This window comes from Felis catus, chromosome C1 (genome assembly GCF_018350175.1).
Source record: "Felis catus isolate Fca126 chromosome C1, F.catus_Fca126_mat1.0, whole genome shotgun sequence".
Taxonomy (NCBI): Eukaryota; Metazoa; Chordata; class Mammalia; order Carnivora; family Felidae; genus Felis; species Felis catus.
In genome coordinates, this window is record NC_058375.1 from 38165416 (window position 1) to 38188175 (window position 22760).

General features: G+C 44.8%; 2 long non-coding RNA genes across 2 annotated transcripts; both read left to right on the forward strand.

The window, feature by feature from the left end:
* Nucleotides 1–7408: 7408 nt before the first annotated feature.
* On the forward strand, nucleotides 7409–19341 carry LOC109503096. The gene is made up of 3 exons (XR_002745004.2): nucleotides 7409–7576; nucleotides 14064–14182; nucleotides 19143–19341. It is a non-coding gene; the product is annotated as an uncharacterized LOC109503096 (long non-coding RNA).
* Nucleotides 19342–19522: 181 nt separating this feature from the next.
* LOC109503097 lies at nucleotides 19523–21326 on the forward strand. Its single transcript, XR_002161994.2, has 3 exons — nucleotides 19523–19573; nucleotides 19864–19944; nucleotides 20118–21326. It is a non-coding gene; the product is annotated as an uncharacterized LOC109503097 (long non-coding RNA).
* Nucleotides 21327–22760: the final 1434 nt, after the last annotated feature.

The window sequence follows — 22760 nt, forward strand, 5'->3', positions numbered from 1 at the left end:
CACCGTCTTTACCAAGTATGTGTTTGATGGTGTTTTATCTGTTTACATTTAACCACATACTTAGCAGTGAGCACTTGCTTTGTGCGAAGTTCTTTTCAGGGAAGCTGTGAGCGGTCCAAGAGCAGCAGAGAAGGACGTGGTCCATAATGCCCTCAAGGAGGTGGTAGCATGTGGGGTAAGAGCCTCCACGCACACATGCACACTCACGCACATGTGCATAACGCACACGCACACGCACACACACCCCGGGAGGATAACAAGCATCCAGCAAAGGTGCAGGGGCGCGTCAGTACTGCTGTGTGCACAGTACTGGTATGAGGCTAGTTAGGTCTGGGGATGGGAAGGCTGAGAAATCAGACCTGGCTGCCGTTCAGCGTTTGCACCCACCCCTGTGACGGTGCTGGCTCAAGCCCATCCCAGACGCCCCTCCTCTTTTACACCCTTGTGTGCCACACGCCTCAGGCTTCTGTTGTGGCCCCGTGCTCTGCCCACTCTATATGGGCTTCAGGCTGTGTCATCTATTTCTCTGCTTTGATGAGCATCTATGTCGTCATGGCTCCTAGACCTGCATCTCTAGAGGAAGGTGCCTCCATGAATTGTAGACCCTCACATCCACCGCCTCCTGAACGTCTCTGACCAGACCACTCAAATGCCACTTGTCTCAAACAACTCATCTCCTTGCCAACCAGCTTGGAGCTCGGTTCCTCAGTCAGAAACCTAGAAGCCATTCTTGACCCCTCCCTCTCCGTTACTCCTCCGACAACCCCAGTAATGATGACATTCTTCAAATCAAAGACTCCTAGAGCTCTAACTAGCCCTTCCACAGATTCTTTTCGGCTGCTCTCAAACTTCCAGTATGAGATGATTTTAACAGCTTGTACCTAACTGGCATCTAAGCTTTGGTTGTGCTTCCGGTCAGTCCTCCACACTGGATCCAGAGGACTCTTTAAACAAAACAAGCCAACCAAGAATGCAAGCCACTCCATCACTTACGGCCCTTCAGTGTCTCCCCTCCGCCCGCAGAGTAAACTTTATGCTCCTGAAGGTGCCCTCTGTGACCTGATATGAGTTGAGTTGTGTTCCCCAAACAGCTGTGTGGATGTTCTAAACCCTTGGTACCTCCAAATGTGACCTTATTTAGGAATGGGATTGTTGAAATGTCATTAGTTAAGATGAAGTCATACTGGAGGAGGGTGGACCCTTAATCCAATATGACTAGTGTCTTTATAAAAAGGGGAAATTTGGACATGGACACAAGTCCAGAGGGAGGATGACCACATAAAGATGGATGCAGAGATTGGCATTATGTGTCCTGAGCCAAGGAATGTGTGGGGCCACAGGAAGCTGGAAAGGGCAGGGAAGATTCTTCTCCTTCTTTTGAGGGAGGATGGCTCTGCCAACACCTTGATCTCGGACTTCAAGACTCCGTAACGGAGATGACAACATCTGCTGTCTTAGCCACCTAGCTTGTGGTGCTTTCTTATGACAGTCCTAGCAAAATAATACAGTCTGTCATGATCCAAATACCACCCATCTTTCCAGCCTCGTCTGCAATCCTGTGCTTCGATTCACCTTGCTATCTCAGCCTCAGTGGATCATTTATGGCTCCTCAGACGTACCATGCATGCACACACCTTTGCTCACGCCGGTCCCTCTGCATAAAGGTGGCTCCTCCCCACCCCCCCCCCCACACCCATCAGCTCTTCCCCATGGCTCCCCCACCCCCCACCTCTGTGCTGCCGGAGCATCGCCCAACTATTCTCTAGCCCCCTCATCTGGTCATGGACTCTCTGAGAGCAGGCACCCTGTTTCTCTCTTTTCTATCTCCCCAGTGCCTTAGCACCCAGTCTGACCTAGCATAATGCTACAGGAATTGATTTGGGTTTAATCAAATTCTCTGCTACAGTGTATGATATTGGTGGGTGGTGGGATTCAAAACATTCCTCAGTGGGTTGCCAAAGCCAGCGCTACCCTGATTCTGCCCATCACTAAAAGCTAATCAACAACAGGACATGAATTCTAGGAAACCTTCTCCAAACTGCATGCTAAACACCCCACACCCTCCCCACGCACACACTATTGCTGAAGCTCTCCAGCAGGCCTGAGGGAGGTGGGCCCAGAGAAAGAGATTTTGCATGTTCCGTTGAGACCAACACCTAATCACTGTCCCTCTTCAAATGAAAAATGGAGAAAACGCTAGCTAACTGTTGTTTAGTGACCCCAACCCCCACCCCTTTAAAATAAACACTCTTTTCAATTAGGAAGATTTGTCACCGGGGACAGTAATTCCGTGTCCTACCAAAACAAACACAGTTGTAATTAGTTTTATCCAGGAAGAAAATTAACTCTGTTTATCTTAGCATAATGAATCATTGACCCTTTCTGTCCGGGCAGCTTGGGGGAGGGCTTGGGAGTGGGGGGCCATGATCTACAGCAAAGGGGCATTCCGGGACCCATCTATCTCTCCTCTTGGTTACACAGCTGTCCGCATGAGTTATTTGAAATAATATTCCTGGCCAAGAGTTATGAAGCTGCCTCTAAGCTAGCCTTGGAGACACAGTAAATAAGGCTGTGATTTTATGGTTTCAGTCTGCCGAGGATTTTAGAGGAGTATGTATGAGATGGGCATTAAGGCACACTGCAGACCCCTGAGTTTGCTTGGCTTCTGTTGTGCCTTTCACCATGACCTCCATGAGTCTTGGGGACGGGAAGGTAGCTTCAGGCAAAGAGGTTCGTTCTTGATTATGGTGAAGAGGCTGTTGCTGCAGTGAGGAGGCCACAAGCTTTGGGGTTCGATGGACTGGGGTCTAGTCCTGGCTCTGGTGGCCTCTAGCTGCATGACCTTGGACAAGATGCCTTATTTTTCCAAACCTCAGTCGCCTCCTAAGTTAAAAAAAAAGAAAAACAAAAAACAAAGAGTGGATCAGGGTTAGTAACCCATATCCTCAGGGATTTCACAAGGATCAAGAGTGAGGTGTGCCAAGCCCATGCCACAGCACCGGGCACCAACTAGTTATTCAGTAAGTGCTGTAGGTTCTGTTATTCTTGCATGAGCTGACTGAGGGCCCAGGGGTGAAGAACGCATGGAAGGACTTCTCTCTACTTTAATAGTTTCTACCTCACAGAGACCCAACTGTGTGTGTGCAGGGCTCTGCATTAGGCCCCGGAAATAGAAAGAGGGTTTAATCACAACCCCTGCGCTCATAGCGCCCACACACTACTGGGGAGAGAGAGACATAGCCAGACATTCTCAGTCCGTCCCAACAAATGCTGAGCTGGGACACAGGACTGAGATCCCCACGGTGGGGGTATCAGCACAGACAAGGAAATCTGATTTCACGTGCTCTGGACCATTCAGCTGATGTATAATGCTTCATTTAATCCTCATGATAACTCTAAAAATAGGCACGAGGGAGGGGGACCCAGGGACAGAGTAATTGAGGCTCACAGATGTTAAGTCATTAGACCCAAACTGCATGGCCGGGAAGCAGCACAGCTGGGATGTGAACGGCCTTGTCTGATGCGGAAGCCTGTGTTTCGTCAGCTTCACCTCGGAGGTCTTGGCTGAGTTTTAATGGCTGGTGTCCTGCCCCAAGACCCCAAGTCAGGGGCATTAAAGCAGCGTGCTCCCCAGGGCTGGTGTCTTGAGTCCCCACAGTTACAATCACAGCTTCTTGGGCTTCACCTCGGGCTCTTCCAAATCAAAATCTCTTGCAGGGGGATCATTTTAAACAACCGTCTAAGGTGATTGTTATGCTCTTACCATCTGTGAGAGTCATATGAATCTACCTTTGTTCATGACATTGAGATGACTATTCCCAGACGAGTGCTTGGGGTAGGGAAGCTTGTCCTCTAGATAAAGGGACAGGAGAGCTGTGAATCCAAGGAGCCCTCCTGGCCTGAGATGAGAGAGACAGAGAAAGAAGGTGAGACGGTCCAGGACTCCTCGAGAGAGGCCGACGAGCTCACTCTGGGACGAGGTCCCGGAGGCAGAGATGGATCGGCACTGCTTTGAGTGCTGGGCCTCTCCCCTTACCTAGCCCTGTAACAGGGGCTTCCAGAAGAGCAGAGAGCTGGACAGGTTGTTTCTTGAAGCAGGAGAGCGCTTTAGCGGGAGGCAGCGTCTTCTACCCACCATAGACAGCACGGCAGCCTTTACTGATGCCCAGGCTGCCGGCATGCTGTGGGATTTTGACGCTCCGAACCAGAAAGGCACAGGACCAGGGACAAGCCCGTGTTTGGTGCTGCGCAGGACTCCGGGGCAGAAAGCAGCTACAGATTCCGAGGGTATCGAGGCTGGTTTTTCTGGGCCATGACGATACCTACCCCTGCAAGGGTAAACACCCAGAATGCAGGAGACCCCACACGCCCCAACAAAGACACAGGCCAACCAGGCAGATGGAACTGTATGCGGTGCCCCAGCCTGCCGGGGACGGGCTGTGCGACCTGGGAAAATTCCCTTCCCTCTCCAGTGCCTCGGTTTCCTTATCTGGAAAATGAGGATAATTGTATCTCTCTCATCAGGCTTCTGTGAGGATTAAATGAGTACATTGTGCACAGCACCTCATTTCATCTTTGCCCACAACCTCTGAACTAGTGATATAATTATTCTCAGATGCCTGGTGGAGTGTGTGAGGGGCTTCAAGGGACTTGCTTGAGGTGATATGGGTTTTTAGTGGCAAAGCTGAGATTTAAACCCGGTAGTATCTGATTTTAGAACCATTGTTTTGGCCATATTCCATAATGCTTTTCTAGGAATGAATGAGTGGATGGATGGATGGATGGATGAATGAATTTCATTACATATAATCCTGTAGCCTCTGAGGTCTCCCAACAGAAAGAATTGTCTTTTCTTGAAGCTAGGTTTAGCCCCTGCTATAACTTCCTACTGTGGCTCACGAATCTGCCAGACTGGCTGGGATATGTAGCTTTCACCATAGGGGACCTCTACCTGAGGACAGACAGGACTGGAGGCTGTGTGGCAAAGTGGCTTCAAGCATAGTCTCGGGAGTCTGGAAAGTCTGGGGTACAATATTGTTCAGGAAATCCTTGGTCTGTAGAACTCCCAGTGAAACAGACACTGTCTGATGATGGGGTTCCCCAAGATCCCAGGTTTCTTAGGGGCACACAGGTAGGCCAAGAGGGAGCTTAAAACCTACTGGTCAACTGCGGCCAAGAGATAAGGGGCCATGTTACTGGAGTCCAAGATGGACCCCGAGCTTTGTGGGAAAGGAAGGAGGAGGGTCTCACAAATATGTTTGCAGTTTATAACCTTCCAGTTAGAACTTTATATGCAGGATTGAATCAGCAGGAAATCCAGACAGGACTCATTTGTCTTAATGCTGCTCTGAGTAGCTGCTTGGACTGGCTCCCTGGTGGTTATCTGCAATCCAGCTACAAGTTATTGCGAGTGCACTGGGTGGCAAGCACTTTCTGGGGCTACGGGGATGACAGGGACAGTCCCCATGCTTAAGGAGATTTTCAGCTCTCTGCAGCTAGGTGGAAAGGCAGTGTGTGTGTGTGTGTGTGTGTGTGTGTGTGTGTGTGTGTTGGGAGCAAGGGAGAAAGAAGAAGGCCTCATGCATCCACATAAAAGGCGTGTCTCATTTACGACCCTGGAAGGAATGAGTCACTCCTTCTGCTGGTCAGGACCAGCTCTGGTAGTGCTGGGCTGAGAGCGGGCAGATGACTCTTCATTTGGGAACTGGTTTGTACTTGCCCAGAAAAGAATCTGGGAGTTGAGATTGAGGTTTCTGAGATGGAGAGAGCTGAACTCTGTGGGTGTGGGTTAATAGTCAGACACCAATCTGTGTGCTGGGAGAGAGATGGGGAGTAGGCTAGAAGGAAAGGGGACCGGGAAGAAGGATCTGGGAGGAAGGGCCCAGGAGAACTGGACCGGCGTCATGTCCAAATCCCTAACTGTGAACATCTAGTCTTCAGGAGCCCAGTCTTGCACCATTCAAGTGCAAGAGAATGAGCTGAGACCCTGAGGGGCCACTGGGTGAATAGGAAGCAGCTGGCTGGCCGACTGCTCTCAGGTTCATGCAGTCCTGGCCAGCAGTGACAAGGGTGTGATGTGGGGTTCATGCCTTCAGCCCTGGTCAGAACACACTAAACCAGCCATCCCCAAACTTGGGGAGATTTTACCAGGCTGGGGAGGGGTTCATTGGTTAAAATCTGAAGAAGATTCTTGGGGCTGTATCTCTGACTCCAGACCTCTGAAGGTCCCAGTGTAGGAGCATCAGTGGAGAGCCAAGTTTTAGATTAAAACAGGGACAGCTGTTCTGACATGGCTGCCCTTGTGAGGCAGTGAGTTCCAAACCTGGGAGTGTTCAACAAAGACTAGAGGCCAAGGACTGCTCACTAGTGGGGCTGGGCATCCAGGGGGGTGTGGGGAGGGCAGAGCCGTAACATCATAAATCCCCTGACTGAGGAGTTATCTGGTAGAGGCTTGGTGACAAGTAGGGCCATTTGAGGCATTGTTCATCTCACAATTGGAGAATGTAAAGTTTACAGTTTAAGGTTTATAGGATAGTCCTTCAGGAGAGTCTATAAAACGAATTCTTATCCAGAGTGAGATGTGGATTCTCAGTGACTCAGGCTCTCCCTGCATGATTTGGCTTTTTGGGAAAAGGAAGGAGAATCGGATGATGTTGTAGCTCATTTGGGTCGCTGTAACAAAATATAGTTTATAAACAATGGAAATTTATTTCTCACAGTTCTGGAGTCTGGAAGTCCAAGATCAAGGTGTCAGCAGATTCCATGTCTGGTGAGAACCTGCTTCCTGGTTCATAGACAGCTGTCTTCTTGTCTTCTCACTGTGTCCTCACACAGCTGGTGGGGGAAGGCATTTCTCTGGGGTCTCTTTTACAAGGACACTAATCCCACTCAGGAGAGCTCCACCCTCTGACCTCATCACCTCCCAAAGCCCATCTTCTAATACCATCACATTGGAGGTTAGAATCTTAACAGAGGAATCTCACACACATTCAGTCTACAGCAGATAAGGAGGAAAGATGGGGGGGGGGGGAAGGGAAGGCAGGGGAAGGGACATCAGAAGATCGCATCCACTACTTACCGGGCACATTCACATGGTGGTCACATTCAATTCTCACACAACCTCCTGTGGCTGGTTTACAGATGACGGCCCAAGGTGTACCACCAGCCAGTAAGGCCCAGGAATATAGACAGCCAAACCTGGTCTATTCTGGGTAGCCCAGTGCCTTCTTCAGGGTGGGAAGCATAGCATCTGGCAGGTGAAGGTCATCAAGGGTCACCCCCTGCCTGGAGCTGCCTCCTGCACTCTGCGAGCCCTCTCCTGTTTCAGCCATCCCGTGGGTCTCTACCAAAAAGAGTGGGGGCGCTTAGCTCCCTCTTGTGGTCGCATTAGTCAGGAGACACTCCTGCTTGCAGGAGGCCATGCCTTTCAGGAACGCTGAGAAAATCACCGCGATGGACAAGGTTTGGCCCATCTAAGAGGAATCCTGCTCTCCGGCATACCGGCATATCGGCATATCGATGGTACTCCATACAAGTCTGATCGATCACTGAATGAAACAGACACCCGGAAGCAGAGGTGAGTCAGCGGGGAAGAGGGAACCAAAGCAAAAGGTGGGAAGGCATGGCAGCCGGGGAGAAAGAGGTCATCCCGGGAGTCCTGCACACGCTACCTTCCGCTGTAGGGCCTCAGAGCCTCTGCCTGCGCACACACAGAGCTGATTTATATCAGCGCCGTTCGTGGTGTTCATTCTAGGCTGCACTTACTAATCACCGGGGAAGTTTTAAAACATCTTGCTAACTGGGCCCTATCCCTGGAGACTCTGACTTAATAGGTCTTAGGTGGGGCCAGCGCGTTGCTGTTTTTTTAATCTCCCCCCCAGATGATGCCGCCAAGGCTGAGGAAGGCGTGGGTTCTTTTCTCGGATCCCTCCAGCTCCCATTGCCTGTGATCCAGAGATTATTTTTGAGAAGTTTCACTAAATTTAATTTGTAGCCTGTGGTCGTAGATGATGTTATGTCACCATTAGGACAATGGGCTGATATTTGTCACCAATAAACCTAAAGATAGATCTCGATGCTTGTATCCATAAGGTAATCCCAACAACAGCCAGCGGGAATATGATTTATTCTCCAGGCCTCTAATGTAATTAAGTGTGCATTACAAAGGAAGCTGCACTATTGAGATGCAAATTATTAATGGCAGTTTACCTCGGAATTGCCATTTTGTTGAGGTTGTGGGGTGCAAGTGCTTAAGAGTGCATTATTCATGTAGCAAACACAGGAACTCCACTGGGAGGGAAAGTGCACCACGCTTGAGAGATGGTTCAAGGCCTCTGGACTTCGTCACATCCAAGGGAACTGTGACTTCATTCCTTCCCCTGTTTGCTCTCCCTGTATCCTGTGCTGAACTGCGCCAGAAACAACACTGGTGAGCGTTCTCGGAACGCAGTCTGCAGGTTGCACAGTTACTCTTCAGATACACCGCGAAGAGCATGTGGTTCTTTTTAGAAATGTCCAGAAGGCAAGCCTTACGTTGGGGGCCTTTCTCCAATGTCTCCCTGCTAGGGAAAACCATGTATCCAAAGAGAGAAGTATGTGGAGAATATTTAGAATTCTGAGCCATGTCTGCGTCTGGCAGCCTGGTCTGCCCCCCACCTCCACCCCCTGCCCTGCAGTCTCCCCCTCCACCCTAAAGCGCTCTGGCCTAGCCACTGAGTGAGCGTTCACAGAGAGGTCGCTAACGGGGCCCAGATGAGGCTTCTGCCAGATGACAGGAGCTCTGGCTTGGATTAGCAAGAAACCACGTGGAACAATAATATCAGTAATAAGAACCACCATTGATTGAGTGCTACCATATTCCAGATGCAAGGCTCGAATGACCTTCTTCACCAGTTGGAGGCATAAAAAAAAAAGGTTACAAGGCTTTTACTTCTCATTTAATTGTTCAAGGCCTACGAGCCTATAAAGCTACCTTCCTTGACTTTTCCAAGAACATCGTGTGGTACAAAAAGTTTGGTGATGCTTCAAGGTGCACTCAGTCTGTGGAAGAGATTGTAACCTTGTTGATTTTCAGAAGGGAAGAGACTGGCTTTAATCTTTTTTCTTCCTGGAGCTTCCTTAACTCTGTGCAAATTTAGCCCCTTCTCGTAAGTCGCCACATTTTAGGAGATTTTGCAAAAGACACTCTTTGTGAGAGTCAGAGAATCCTATGACACCCATTCCATATCTCGGTGTGTACTTTGTGGCCTTTTGTTGGCAATAGCTAAGAGGTGCCACCGAAGTGTTCAGAGAGAAACCAATGATCCGCTTCAAGGTGATAAAACTTGCAATGTTTGCCAGAAGCCACTGGCAGCTTCTTTTGAAAAAACTAAGTTCTGTCTCACTTGGCAGTCTAGCACACATGTGTACATCATTTGGCCCTCTCTACAATTTTTCAAGGTAGCTCAGTTACTCTCATAGTTAGAATTTTTATTATTATCGGAATGATAGGAAAAGCTAATATTTTCTTAGCACCTTCTTGGTTTCGGGAATTGTGCTAGGTCATGTACAAATAATAAATACCGTTGCTAACCCCAACCATAAGACCTTGAGGTAGCTATTATCATTCCACTTGGCAAACCATGATATGAAATCTCAGAGAAGTAAGTTGCCCAAAGTTCAGGATTTTGCACATTCCCCAAATGACAGTGCTATGATTCAATAGTATGTCTTACTGACTCCCAAGCTCATGATTTGCACTGCATGGAGACCCGCCTGCCAATGTTAATTGTCCTGGAGATGGTAAGATGTGCTCTTCTGGGGAATCCCGGCCTAACAAAGGCAGGCAACACGTTGTAGAGACGCAGTACCGAGTGTTCCCGCTGAGGAGAGGAGAGGCTGTGCTATGTCCCTTCCAGCCCGGGGACGGACTCGTCATGAATGAGCTGATAGCCCCATTGCCGAGCACAATCTGGCACAACAAATAGGCTAAAAAAATACTTGTGGCAGATGGAAAGTGCTCTGATGTGGGACCATCAGAAATTAACGGTAAAGAATATATACTAGGAACCATCAGGGAAGAGGTTACATGGTCTGTAGTGGTCTGGTATGCAGTGGAGGCAGATTTTGACCCCAGATATGAAACCATTCATGCTTACTTCCCTCATTCACGTTGGTACCAATGTCCACCAAGCTGTGATAGGATTAGGGGTCTCTGGGAGCAAATTTCTGTGCCCCCTTTTGTATAAGCAGGCTTTAGAGAGGCTGTAGTACTACTTTTACCTCCAGATGGCACTCATGCACCTTTATAGTTTTTACAACTTCGCTCTCAAAGGAGCCCAGCCTGCGGTTGGGTCCAAAGTCTGTCCAACTTGGTGTTCGACACTATGTTCCTCAAGGGTAGGGTGTCCACTTATGGCTAATAAAATACCAGAGGACAAACATGTTTTTATCTTATTTATTAGTAACTCATTCATGTACACTTCCTCTCAGCCTAAAAAGGTGTAAGGCCAAACAGCATGGCATCCTGAGTCATACATGTGTGAGGCAGGTGACGCAGATGTCCTTGGCACAGTCCTTCTATCTCAGATGCCAGTGCCACCCCATCCTCTCTGGATCCTTGAAGACAGACAGGGCTTGGACTATGGGTCTATGAGGGGACAAGACCCCACATAGCTCTGTTCTGGGGTAAAATACCTGTTTTGTCTCAAGTGAGAAACACAGGACATTTGTCTTTGTCAATTCTATATTTACTACTTGTTGTTTGCTCCTACCTATTCTATTCTTCTGAAACATAGATAGGCAGGCAGGAGGAAGGTAAGGCAGGGTCAAGATCACAACCAAAAGCACTGTGTTTGAAGAGGTTGTGAGAAACAGTGAATCTCAGAAGTACCAAAAGAGACTAACAAATAGGAAGTTAGGAATAGAGGAATAGGAGGGCACAGGAGGTCTGGAGAAGGAGAGGATCTATCACCCTTGACTCTCCAGCCATGGAAGGGAGTGAGTGCCTTTGATCTGGGATGAGGAAAGCGTGGCAACAGGGCTCAGCTCAGGCTAGCAGAACTTTGAGCTGGAATGGAAGCATCTCCCCTTCTCGACACCTGTATTCCATAAATACTTGAGCACCTCTCATGTTACAGGTATTGCTGGATGCATGAAGATATAGCCATGAAGAAGACAAACCAAATTCCTTACAATTTAATGTTTATTCATTTTTGAGAGAGAGAGAGAGAGAGAGAGAAAGAGTCTGTGTGTGTGTGTGTGTGTGTGTGTGTGTGTCTGTGTGTCTGTGTGTCTGTGTGTGTGTGTGCAAGCAGGGGAGGGTCAGAGAGAGAGAGGGACAGAGGAGCTGAGGCAGGCTCTGCAATAACAGCAGAGATCCTGATGTGGGGCTGGATGTCACGAACTATAAGATCATGACCTGAGCTTAAGTTGGAGACTTAATCAACTGAGCCACCCAGGCACCCCAATTTACAGTTTAGTAGGGGAAATAAATACTAAACAACAAGATCGGATGGTGACAAATGCTATGCAGATGACAAAATCAGGAGTCAAGAGACGGAATAATTAGAGGTGGAGTTTGTTCAGATAAGGTGGTCATGATAGACTTTTCTGGGGTGACATTGGAGCTGAGAGGGAACCAGCTCTACATCGGCATTCTTTTTTTTTTTTAATATTTATTTATTTATTTATTTATTTATTTATTTATTTTATTTGAGAGAGGGAGTAGTGAGTGTGAGGGGGGAAGAGAGGCAGAGGTAGAGAGAGAGAATCTTAAGCAGGCTCCATGTTGAGCATGGAGACCAACATGGGGCTCAATCCCACAACCTTGGGATCATGACCTGAGCCAAAATCAAGAGTCAGATGCTCAACCAACTGAGCCACCCAGGCGTCCCTGCATCGGCATTCTTTTGTTTTAAATTTAATGTTTATTTATTTTTGAGGGAGAGAGAGACAGCGTGTGAGCGGAGGAGGGACAGAGAGAGAGGGAGACACAGAATTAGAAGCAGGCTCCAGGCTCCAAGCTCTCAGCACAGAGCCTGACATGGGGTTCAAACTCACGAACTATGAGATCATGACCTGAGCCAAAGTCAGATTCTTAACCAACTGAGCCACCCAGGCACCCCTATATCTGGCATTCTTAACGCCAAAGATGCTTCAGCTAAAGACAGGCTTGAGACTCTATGCATGATAAGTAATGGGAATGAAAAATGGTGAAGAAAACAGGGAGAATAGCTGAAACATGACTTTGCACATGCAATAGTCAGCTTGCACCCCTACCTCCATGCACAGAATAGCCATTAGCCAGTATTTATCCCTTGACAAAAGCCAACCAGCAAAAGGGATCACAAACAAATAAAACAGAGGTTCCTTTGAAGCTATATTAAACACACCATATGTGGAAGTCTAGGATAGCAAGTATTGCTATTGTCTGCGTAGGTAAAGCCCTCCACGTCCTGCAGCTTTTCTGGGTAAGGGGCTCTCCAGAAGAGCGGCTGGTTCCCTGGTAGCTGCTAAAGGTGGATGGTCCGTGAGACTCACTCAGCAAACAGAGCTCTAACTCTGCCTTCCATTTTCTCCAGTCTTACATGCAAATTGGAGAAATAATTGCAGCATACTTAAGAAAAGTCTACAATGTGAAGAAAGACTAAGATTAAAAGGCAGAAAACACAAAGAAATGGATAGATTTAGAAAACAGAATAAAATCAAACACAACAAGCAAGTGAACAAAAAATGATTGCCCTCCACCTCCAATAATATTTGAACCTCAATATACCACTAAAAGTGAAAGAATGAGAACAAACTACTATAAATTAAAATTGGGGTTATAAAAATGTTAATAGGAAATTGGGATGAAAGAGTCAAGAAAATGTCCCAAAATATAGAAGAAAGAAAAAGGTAAAAAAAATAAATGGAAGTACCCCAAATGTCTACCAGCAGGTGAATAGGTCATCTGTGGCCCATACATAGCAGTGCTACACTACTCAGAAATGAAGGGAAGAAACTGTTGGTACACAAAACAACATGGATGAATCTCAGAATAATTATGCTGAGTGAAATAAGCCCAACAAAGGAAAAGTACATATTGTATGATTCCATTTAAATAAACTCTGGGATAATTTCTCTTCTTTACCAATGTTAAAATTTTCATCAGTGATATGGAATCCTCCACTTTCTTGCCAAAACTTGGTATGATCAACCTTTTTAATTCTAACCATTAAAAAAAATTTTTTTTTTTTTTGAGAGAGAGAGAGAGAGAGAGAGAGAGAGAGAGAGAGAGAATCTTAAGCAGGCTCCCATGCTCAGCAGGGAGCCCAACACAGGGCTCGATCCCACGACTATGGGATCATTACCTGAACCGAATTCAAGAGTCAGATGCTGAGCCAACTGAGCCACTATGGTGCCCCTAATGTTAACCACTTTAATAGCTTTGTGGAGGTATCTCATTGTGTTTTAACTGATATTCCTGAAATGACTAGTGATGTTGAACATGTTTGCATTGTTTATTTAGTGAAGTGTCTGTTCAAATTTTTTGTCCATTTTGTATTGAGTTTTCTTATTATTTAGTAGTTACAGGAGTTCTGTATATATTCTGTACTTTATGAGCTATATGCTTTGTAAATATTTTACCCCCATCTATAGTTTGTCTTTTCAGTTTTTTAAGTGTCTTTTGAAGAGAATTTTTATGTTTTGATGAAGTTCAATTTATCTGTTTGTTTTCTTATGGATTATACTAGGAATCCTTTGCTTAACCCAAGATGACAAAGGTCTTTTCCTAAGCTTTCTTCAAGAGTTTTATTGTGTCACATTCTATATTTAGGGCTGTGATCCATTTCTAAAAACAAAAACAAAACAGAAAAAAAAACACTTTGTTACAACAGTTTTAGATTTACAGAAAAATTGCAAAGATCCTATAGAGTTCCCATGTGCCCCATATTGTTTCGCTATTATTAACATCTCATAGTAGTATGGTACATTTAGTATAATTAATGAACCAATATTCATTGGTTGAACCAATGAACACTTACATTCTTACTTTTTTTCAGATTTCTTAGTTTTTACCTAATGTCATTTTCCTGTTTCAGAATCCCATCTAGTGCAGCACATCACATCCAGTGTCATGTCTCCTGGGGCTCCTGTTGGCTGTCACAATTTCTCAGACTTCCCTTGTTTGTGATTACATTGATGGTTTTAAGAAGTACTGGTGAGATATTTTGTGGAATGTCCCTCAATTGTGATTTTTCTACTGTTTCCCTCATGATTACATTGGGTTGTGGGTTTGGGGAGGAAGACTATGAGGTAACAGGTAATTCTCACCACATCGTTATCAAGGGTACATATTATCAGCATGACTTATTGTTGATGTTGACCTTGATCTGTATGATATCACGAACTCATGGATATTTATTTTATACTTTGGGTTATAGTCCAATACTAATTTATTTATTTTGCTGTTTTTGTTGCTCAAATCGATCAAGCTTTGGCCACTGGGAGCTCTTTCAATTGGCTCCCATGATATAACCTATTAATATATATATACATACATATACATACATACATATACACATACATATATATGTACACACATATATATACATATACATATATATGTATATATATTTTTTTTTGCACTTGGTTTTCTGGCCCTACAAGCTATTCCAGGATCATCTTGTATATTCCCAGCCCCAGTCCTAGGATCAATCATTTCTCCGAAGAGCCCTGGTTCCTTTATTGGTGAGTTGTACTAGAAACCAAGAGCTGGACCCTAGCTGTGCTCACTGCAGGGGTGATGTTGTTTTCTTTAGGCCCACCCAACTGATAGGGCAAAGAAATATATGTATACACATATATTAACCCAGATAGACTTCTATCTATACATATTTCTGTATATAACTATCTATATCATATTAAGCTCAACATGAATTCATACTGAGATTTCCAAATCTAATCCATTGCCACAGGAATCTTTCTAGCCTCCTCTCCTCGCTTATCTGTAAATCCTGCTCCAACAGTAAGATGCTTGGGCCTTCGTTATCCTCTACCCATCTACTTGTTCAATTCCAGTATACATGTATAGCACTATTCAGAATTTTTAATCCTTACCCCACTGGGAAACAATTTCATTGATGACAGTTCAGTGCTTACCTGTAGTTCCTTTTACATTTGAACTTATAGACTCCATTGATTTGCAAAGTTACTCAGGTAACTCAGGTACCTTTTCCACCCATCCTCTTGTTTCATACATTTGTAATACAGTTAGATTCCCCTGTCACAATTTATATTCTTTCCTTGGATTATCTGACCTCGTAAATTTTTTTCTTATTTTTTCTTAATGTTTACTTTTAAGAGAGAGAGAAAGACAGAGAGTGAGCAGGGGAAGGGTAGAGAGAGAGGGAGACGAAGAATCCGAAGCAAGCTTCAGGCTCTGAGCCTGACATGGGGCTCGAACACACGAACTGTGAGATCATGACCTGAGCTGAAGTCGGACACTTAACCGACTGAGCCACTCAGGCACCCGTGACCTCCTAAATGTTTTTAATTTGCATACATTGAAGTTTACTATTTATGTTATAAAGTTCTTAGGCTTTTTCAAATGCATAATGCCATGTATCCACCACTGAAGTATCCTACAGAATAGTTATTTTCCCCTAAAAGTCCCCTGTGCTTCACTTCTGTATCCCTCCTCTCTTCCCCCTGGATTTTCAGTAACCACTGATTATTTTACCGTCTGTAGAATTCTGCCCTTTCTAGAATGTCGTATAATTAACATCAGACAGTGGGTAGCCTTTTCAGACTGGTTTCTTTCACTTAGCAATATACGTTCAAGGGTTAGTTTTTCATGTCTTTTCATGGCTTGATAGTTCATTTCCTTTTGTCATTAAATGATATTCTAATTTATGGGCAGACCACCATTTGTGTATCCTTTCACCTATTGAAAAAAACTGGTGACTCCCGTTTTTGGCAATCGTGAATAAAGCTGCTACAAACATTTCTGTGCAGGTTTTTGTGTAGACATAAATTTTCAAGTGAGTTAGATGAATATCTAGGAGTGCAGTTGCTAGATTATGTAGTTAAGACTGTGTAGGTTTCTTAAGAAACCACCTAACTGTCTTCCAAAGTAGTTGTACCATTTTGCATCCCTGAAAACAATGAATGAGATTTCCCCTGTGATATTGTCAGTTTGGGGGATTTCAGCCACTCTCATAAGTGCATAATGGTATCTCATTGCTTTAATTTGTACTTCCTCAGTGACAAATGAGCGTCTTTTCTCATGTGCATTTGCTACCCATGTGTCTTTGTTGATGAGGTGTCCACATCTTTTGCCTATTTTTTGATTGGGTGACTGTCTTCTTTTCTTTTAATTAAAAAAATGTTTATTTATTTTGAGGGAGGGGAGGGGCAGAGAGAGAGAGGGAGACACAGAATCCACAGCAGGCTCCAGGCTCTGAGCTGTCAGCACAGAGTCCGATGCGGGGCTTGAACTTGTGAACCGAGAGATCATGACTTGTGCCGGTTGGACGCTTAACCAACTGAGCCACCCAGGCACCCCGCCTGCCTTCTATTTTTAATTTTAATATGTAGATACAAGTCTTTTATCAGATATGTATTTTTCAAATATTTTCTCCCTTGCTGTGACTTGTTCATTCTCTTAGCATCTGTTGCAAAGAAGTTTTACATTTTAATCAATCCCAATTTATCAAATTTTCTTTCATGAATCATATTTTTGGCATTGTATCGAAAAACTCACTGCTAAACTCAAGGTCACACAGATTTTTCTCTTCTAGAAATTTTATAGTATTGTATCTGACATTTAAGTCTATGATCCATTTTGAGTTAATTTTGTGAATGGTTTAATAAGGACTGTCTGTACGTTTTTGTTTGTTTTGGTTTTGAGGTGTGGGTGTGTAATTTTCTTCCTTCCTTCCTTCCTTCCTTCCTTCCTTCCTTCCTTCCTTCCCTCCCTCCCTCCTTTTCTTTCTTTCTTTCTTTCTTTCTTTCTTTCTTTCTTTCTTCTTTCTTTCTTTTCATATATGGACATCCAATTGTTCAAACACCATTTGTTAAAAAGGATTATCCTTTCCCCCATTGAGTTTTTTTACTTCCTTGTCAATGATCGGTTGATTATTTGTATGAGACTCTCTGGGCTCTTTATCCTCTTCAGTTGATGTATTAATCTCTATGAATCTGTCCTTTCACTAATACCAGGCAGTCTTAAGTGCTGTAGCTTTGTAGCAGGTCTTGAAGTCAGGTAGTGTCAGTCCCCTGACTTGCTTCTTCCGTGTCGTGCAGGCAGTTCTTAATCTTTTGTCTTGCTATACAAACTTTAGAGTCAGCTTATCGATAGCCATAAAATAGTTGGCTAAGATTGTGCTGAATCTGTAGATTCATCAAAAGGGGGGAAGAATCGAAATCTCATAATTTAATGAATACAAGGTTTGCATTTTTGTTACACTTATTCCTGAGGACTTTATATTTTTGTCGCTATTGTTAATAAATGATAGTTTTGAAAAGCTCTATGTGCTAACTCTGTTGCTGGCCGAAATGCCAGTGACTTTGTAATAGAAGTAGAAACAAAGTATTATTCAGAAAAATATGATTTTCTATGTAAAAACCTGAGAGAATATCCCTGAGAGAACTATTGTAAATGGTAAGAGATTTTAACAATTTGATTAATCAGAAAATCAGTTATTAACATTCTGTTTGTGGAACGATCAGATGGATGCTGATGTTACTTGGGGTTATAGGCGTGGGCTCACTGTGAAGGATGTTTATATTGATCCCAGTTCAGTTATTCCCAGTAACGGTGTCATGAAGTTTATTGTACGTGTCTCTTGTGCATATGTACATATATTTCTATTGATCATATGCCCAGAAGTAGAATTTCTGGGTCACAGGCTGTGTTTATTTTTAACTCTGGAAGAAGATACCAAAGTGCTTTCAAATATCGCTCCACCGATCTCACTGTCACTGGCCATGAACATGTGGACCACATTACCCCACATCTTCATCAAACCCTGGTACTGTCAGCCTCTTCCATCATACCCACGGCGGGTATGGGGATCATGGTTTTAATATATGCCTTGTTCCGATTCATAGTGAGTATCTGCCTGTACCTTTTCTTATCTTTGCTGCTATTTGGGTATTTTTTTAATGCTGAGACTGTTCAGGTGCCTTGCCTATTTTTCTTTTGGTTTATCTGCCTTAAAAATAAACTGCAGAGGGGCACATGGGTGACTCAGCTGGTTAAGCACCCAACTCTTGGTGTTGGTTCGGGTCATGATCTCCCAGTTTGTGAGTTCGAGCCCCGGATCAGGCTCTGTGCTGACAGCACACAGCCTGCTTGGGATTCTCTCTCTTCCTCTCTCTTTGCCCCTCCCCTGCTCACTCGTCTCTATCTCAAAGTAAATAAATAAACTTTAAAAGTGTTTAAAATAAAAAAATAATCTGCATAATTAAAATTCAAAATATATATCTTCAGGATATGAGCCCTTCATCAGTTGAGGTTTTGCAACCAGCTACCCTCCTCCCGTGGTATTGCTTTCACCTGCCACAGTCTTTCCAACCCCACTCTCTCTCAATGGGTATGTTAGACCATTGCAAGAGATCTCGACCATGTAATTTCTCTCTGTTTTAACTCCTTATTTGATGTTCTTGTATATAAAACAGAAATTTCACCATAGATTACACTGTTTATATTTTGCATTTAAGCACTCTGTGTTTTCCAGCAAGTAAAATCTGACGTTTTATTTATTGGCCGGCTTGAGGCCCTTCGTGAACCAAACCTAGCTTAACTGTTGAGTATATGGAACTAAATATATACATGTCCCCCAATTCAGCCCGCTAATATATACCCCATATCTTAGCAGTATCTTTTTTTCCTGTGTCTAGGATACCGAGAAAGAAGGCATATGCCAAAACTTATTTCGGACAGTTTATCGGAGGGGGGCTGCAACCATAGGCAGCAAAAGTGAAGGGGAAATTAGAAAATGAAGGAAGAAAGTAGAGGCCTTTATCTGCTTTCTTCTTCCGATTTCCTGCATCTGATTGACCCACGATTATCTCACATTTAACACACCTTTGCATATGAGACATCTCACCCAGGTCCTCTGTGCAGCCGCTGAGGAATCGAGATCCCACCTCCACATTGCGGCGTTTCATTTCAGTGTGGAAGTTGTGGGTTGACCCAGAAGTTCCATGGATCCAGGCAGGTCAGACCCTGACCGTAACTGCGGGATTCTGGAGGTTTTGCTAGAGCTGGCCCGTCCACCCCCACCAAGGAGAGGGCATGTAAGTGTTCCCATTAGGAAATGAAGCAACATCTGGCATGTTCATCTGGCATGTGGCCTAGGCCAAGGGCAGAAGGGGCTGAGTGTGGGGATGGGCAGAGCTGGGTTCTGCACACCTTTTTTTTTTTTTTTTTTTTTTTTTTTTTTTTTTTTTTTTTTTAGAGTAAGTGAGCACGAGCAGAGAGAGGGAGAGAGAGAGAACCTCAAGCAGGCCCTGCACTGTGAGTGCAGAGCCCGATGCGGGGCTCAAACTCACGAACTGTGAGATCACGACCTGAGCCAAAACCAGCAGTTGGATGCTTAACCAGGTGAGCCACCCAGGTGCCCCTGCACACCTTTTATGCTCTTGTGCACCGCAGCTGTCCTTTAGCACCTGCTAAAGGTAATGAGCCACAGTAAAAGCACAGGAAGGAAAGAGGAAAAGAGATCATCTCAGTGGGTCTGACACCTGTAGTTTGACTAAGTCATTTGCCTGTCAAGGGGAATTCTCTCAAAAGGCAGGATTTCTAAATGGTCTCTGCTTTTTTTCTTTTTTCTTCTTTTCTGTGTTACAGTGATTCTTGCTGCCTGATGCCACAATTACGACTTTATTTTCTAGGTGTGATGGAGCCCCCATTCCCCTCTGTATCTGGATATTTTGTGGCCATTCTTTGCTTCCAGATAGTAGTACTCGCTTCAGGTAGGGACATCTATTCCTTTTTTATGATGTGTTGTGTCTCTAAAGAACGATACTGGAGGTAAATGGGAAAGTTCATCTTCAGATTCCACCCTTCTCTTCTAGTTTTGAGGATAGAAATGAGTGTTACAGCAACTTACAATTAAGAAATCGCTTTACTGCCTTTCTCACCGCAGCTCCGTGCCACAGCCCTACAACACTGCACTTAGAAGAGAGAGGCGAACATCTAACATCTCCCCTCGGGAATCCCGAATTCTCACTGAAAAATCATAATAAACATATCACTTATACTTAGGAGCAAACCACAGTCGTTTATGCGACAATATGAATTATAAGTTTAGGAGGACCTCAGATAAAGGAGTTGTTGTGAGCTGGGACCATCCACAAATTTTCCTGAGCACATCAGGCCTTAAGTCTAATAATTCAGGTTCCTTATGGTGAGAAGGATCAAAATTCTTGGCAGAGTCAGGAATGAAGGTGGTGGAGTTGAAAGGAGCAAAAATTAAGAGGCTGGGAGGAGTAGGTCATAGTTATTTACAGCTTCAGAACAAATCATGCCCATGCCTAGTGATTTAAAATGACAACCATTCTGCCATATCTCACAACTTTGTGGGTCAGGAATTCTTGTTCCCCGTGACAAAGACTGAGGTCGCTTGTATTCAGCTGGTGGGATGGCCCAATGGGCCCAAGGCAGCTTCACTCACTTGTCTGGTGCTTTGGTGGAATAAGCTGGAAGGCTGGAGTCAGCTGGGACTGTCAGCTAGATTGTCAATACGTGGCCTTTCTACCATGGTGGTGTCAAGGCGGTCAGGCTTCAGATACGGCAGTTCAGGGCTTCCAGAAAGAATGTTACCAAAAAAAGAAAAAGGAAAAAAAAAAAGAAAAAGGACAAGAGCTGAGATGGAAGTTGCTCATTCCTTAAAATAGACCCAGAAGAGGTTGCAGCTTGTCTTCTGCCATGTTCTACTGGGCAAAGCCATCACAGAACACACAGCTTCAAGAGGAGACGTTCCTTCTCTTTTCAGAAAGAGCATCAAAAAAACCTGTGGCCATATTTAATCCACCCCAAATGGTCACTGAGAAAAGCAACTGGAATATTCGATAAGTGAAGACCGATTATTGTTCAGCATAGCAGTCCACACGCCGCCTCTGGACAGTGGTCCCTTCGTTAAGTATGGACAGAGCGTCTACTACGTTCTGGCACTATCATCCCTGGAGACGATAATGAGAATTTTTAAAAGGGAATAAAACAGAGACTCTGCATGGCTCACGTGTTAGTGGGCCATGAGAGGACATAAGGACAGGAATTAAAAATATCAGTCGGGGTGCCTGGGTGGCTCAGTCAGTTGGGCGTCCAACTTCAGCTCAGGTCATGTTCTCGCAGTTCGTGGGTTCGGGCCCCACGTCGGGCTCTGTGCTGGCAGCTCGGAGCCTGGGGCCTGCTTCGGGTTCTGTGTCTCCCTCTCTCTCTGCCCCTCCCCCAATTGTCCTCTCTCTCTCTCTCTCTCTCTCTCTCTCAAAAATAAATAAGCATTAAAAAATATAATGTGGTGATATGTCTTATGAAGACAGTTTAGGTATAACTAGGGGAAATGTTGAATGGATGGTCATCAACATTTTCTCCAAGAAACTGACATTTAAGCTGGGACCTGAGAGACCAAGGAGAAGGCAGTGATGACGGGAGCATCCGAGAGAATCGTGCTGCTGTCTGAGAGCAAACTTCCAAAGTCAGGAAAGGCTTGGCATCAAGAACCAGGAAGAAGGTTGATGGTGCCAGTGCAGAGGGATCTAGGTGAAGCTTCCAGGTGGTCCCAGTAGGCAGACAGGCTGAGCTCAGCTGCCAGCTTCCCCACCACAGTGAGCAGAGCACATGGAACTGGGCTGATTTCAGATCCAACTCCCAACTGCTTTAGTTGGAGGATGGGAGAGAACTCTCTGGAATACTCACTATTACATGAATTGCACAGTTTTCCTGTGAGAAGGCAAAATGACCCCTGAAATTCACATCAGTGTTCTTGACAGAGGGCAGTACCATTCTTTATTTAAAGGCGGTGACACATGTGAAGAGGCCACCATGCATCTAAGGGCAAGAACAGAGGGGAGTCATCTCCAAGTTACCTTGGCAATGCCATTCAGGGCCATGACCCTGAATTTATGATGGCTGGATCATGAGGAAATGACCTCAAGGCATTTAAAAAATATATAGCTATTTATATTTAAATGAATGTAATTAAAATTGTTGTTCTTCAGTCACACATATCAAGTGCTCAATAGCCACATGCGGTTAATAGCTACCATTCTGGACAGCACAGGTTTGGAATATTTCTGGCATAGCAGAACATTCTATTGGACCACACTAAAGACCAAACACAGAGACATACTGTCCCACAACAGCTCAGATTTCCAGCTGCCCAAACACTCCCCACCCAATGCTGAATCCTGCAGGCAGATGGGGTCACACATAGGCAGTGTGTGAAGTGCCTCCAAATGCTTTACCCTTTGCCACTAAAGGTGAACAGCGGGCGAAGAGGCTGAGATCTGCTTGTTGCCTCACCTTGTGTCCAACTCTTAATACTACCTGTTCAGAGGAAGCAATTCATAACAACACATAGATGCCCACAGTAAGAAAACAGAACGATCTCAAACGATCTCAAGTAACTAGAAAAAGAAAAACAAGCATAAAGTTGTTAGGAGAAAGGAAGTAACCAAAATCAGAGTGGAAATAAATGAAATGGAGACTAGAAAGACAGTAGAAAAAGTCAACAAAACTTAAAGAGTTTTTTGAAAAGATGAACAAAATTGGCAAACCCTTAGCCAGA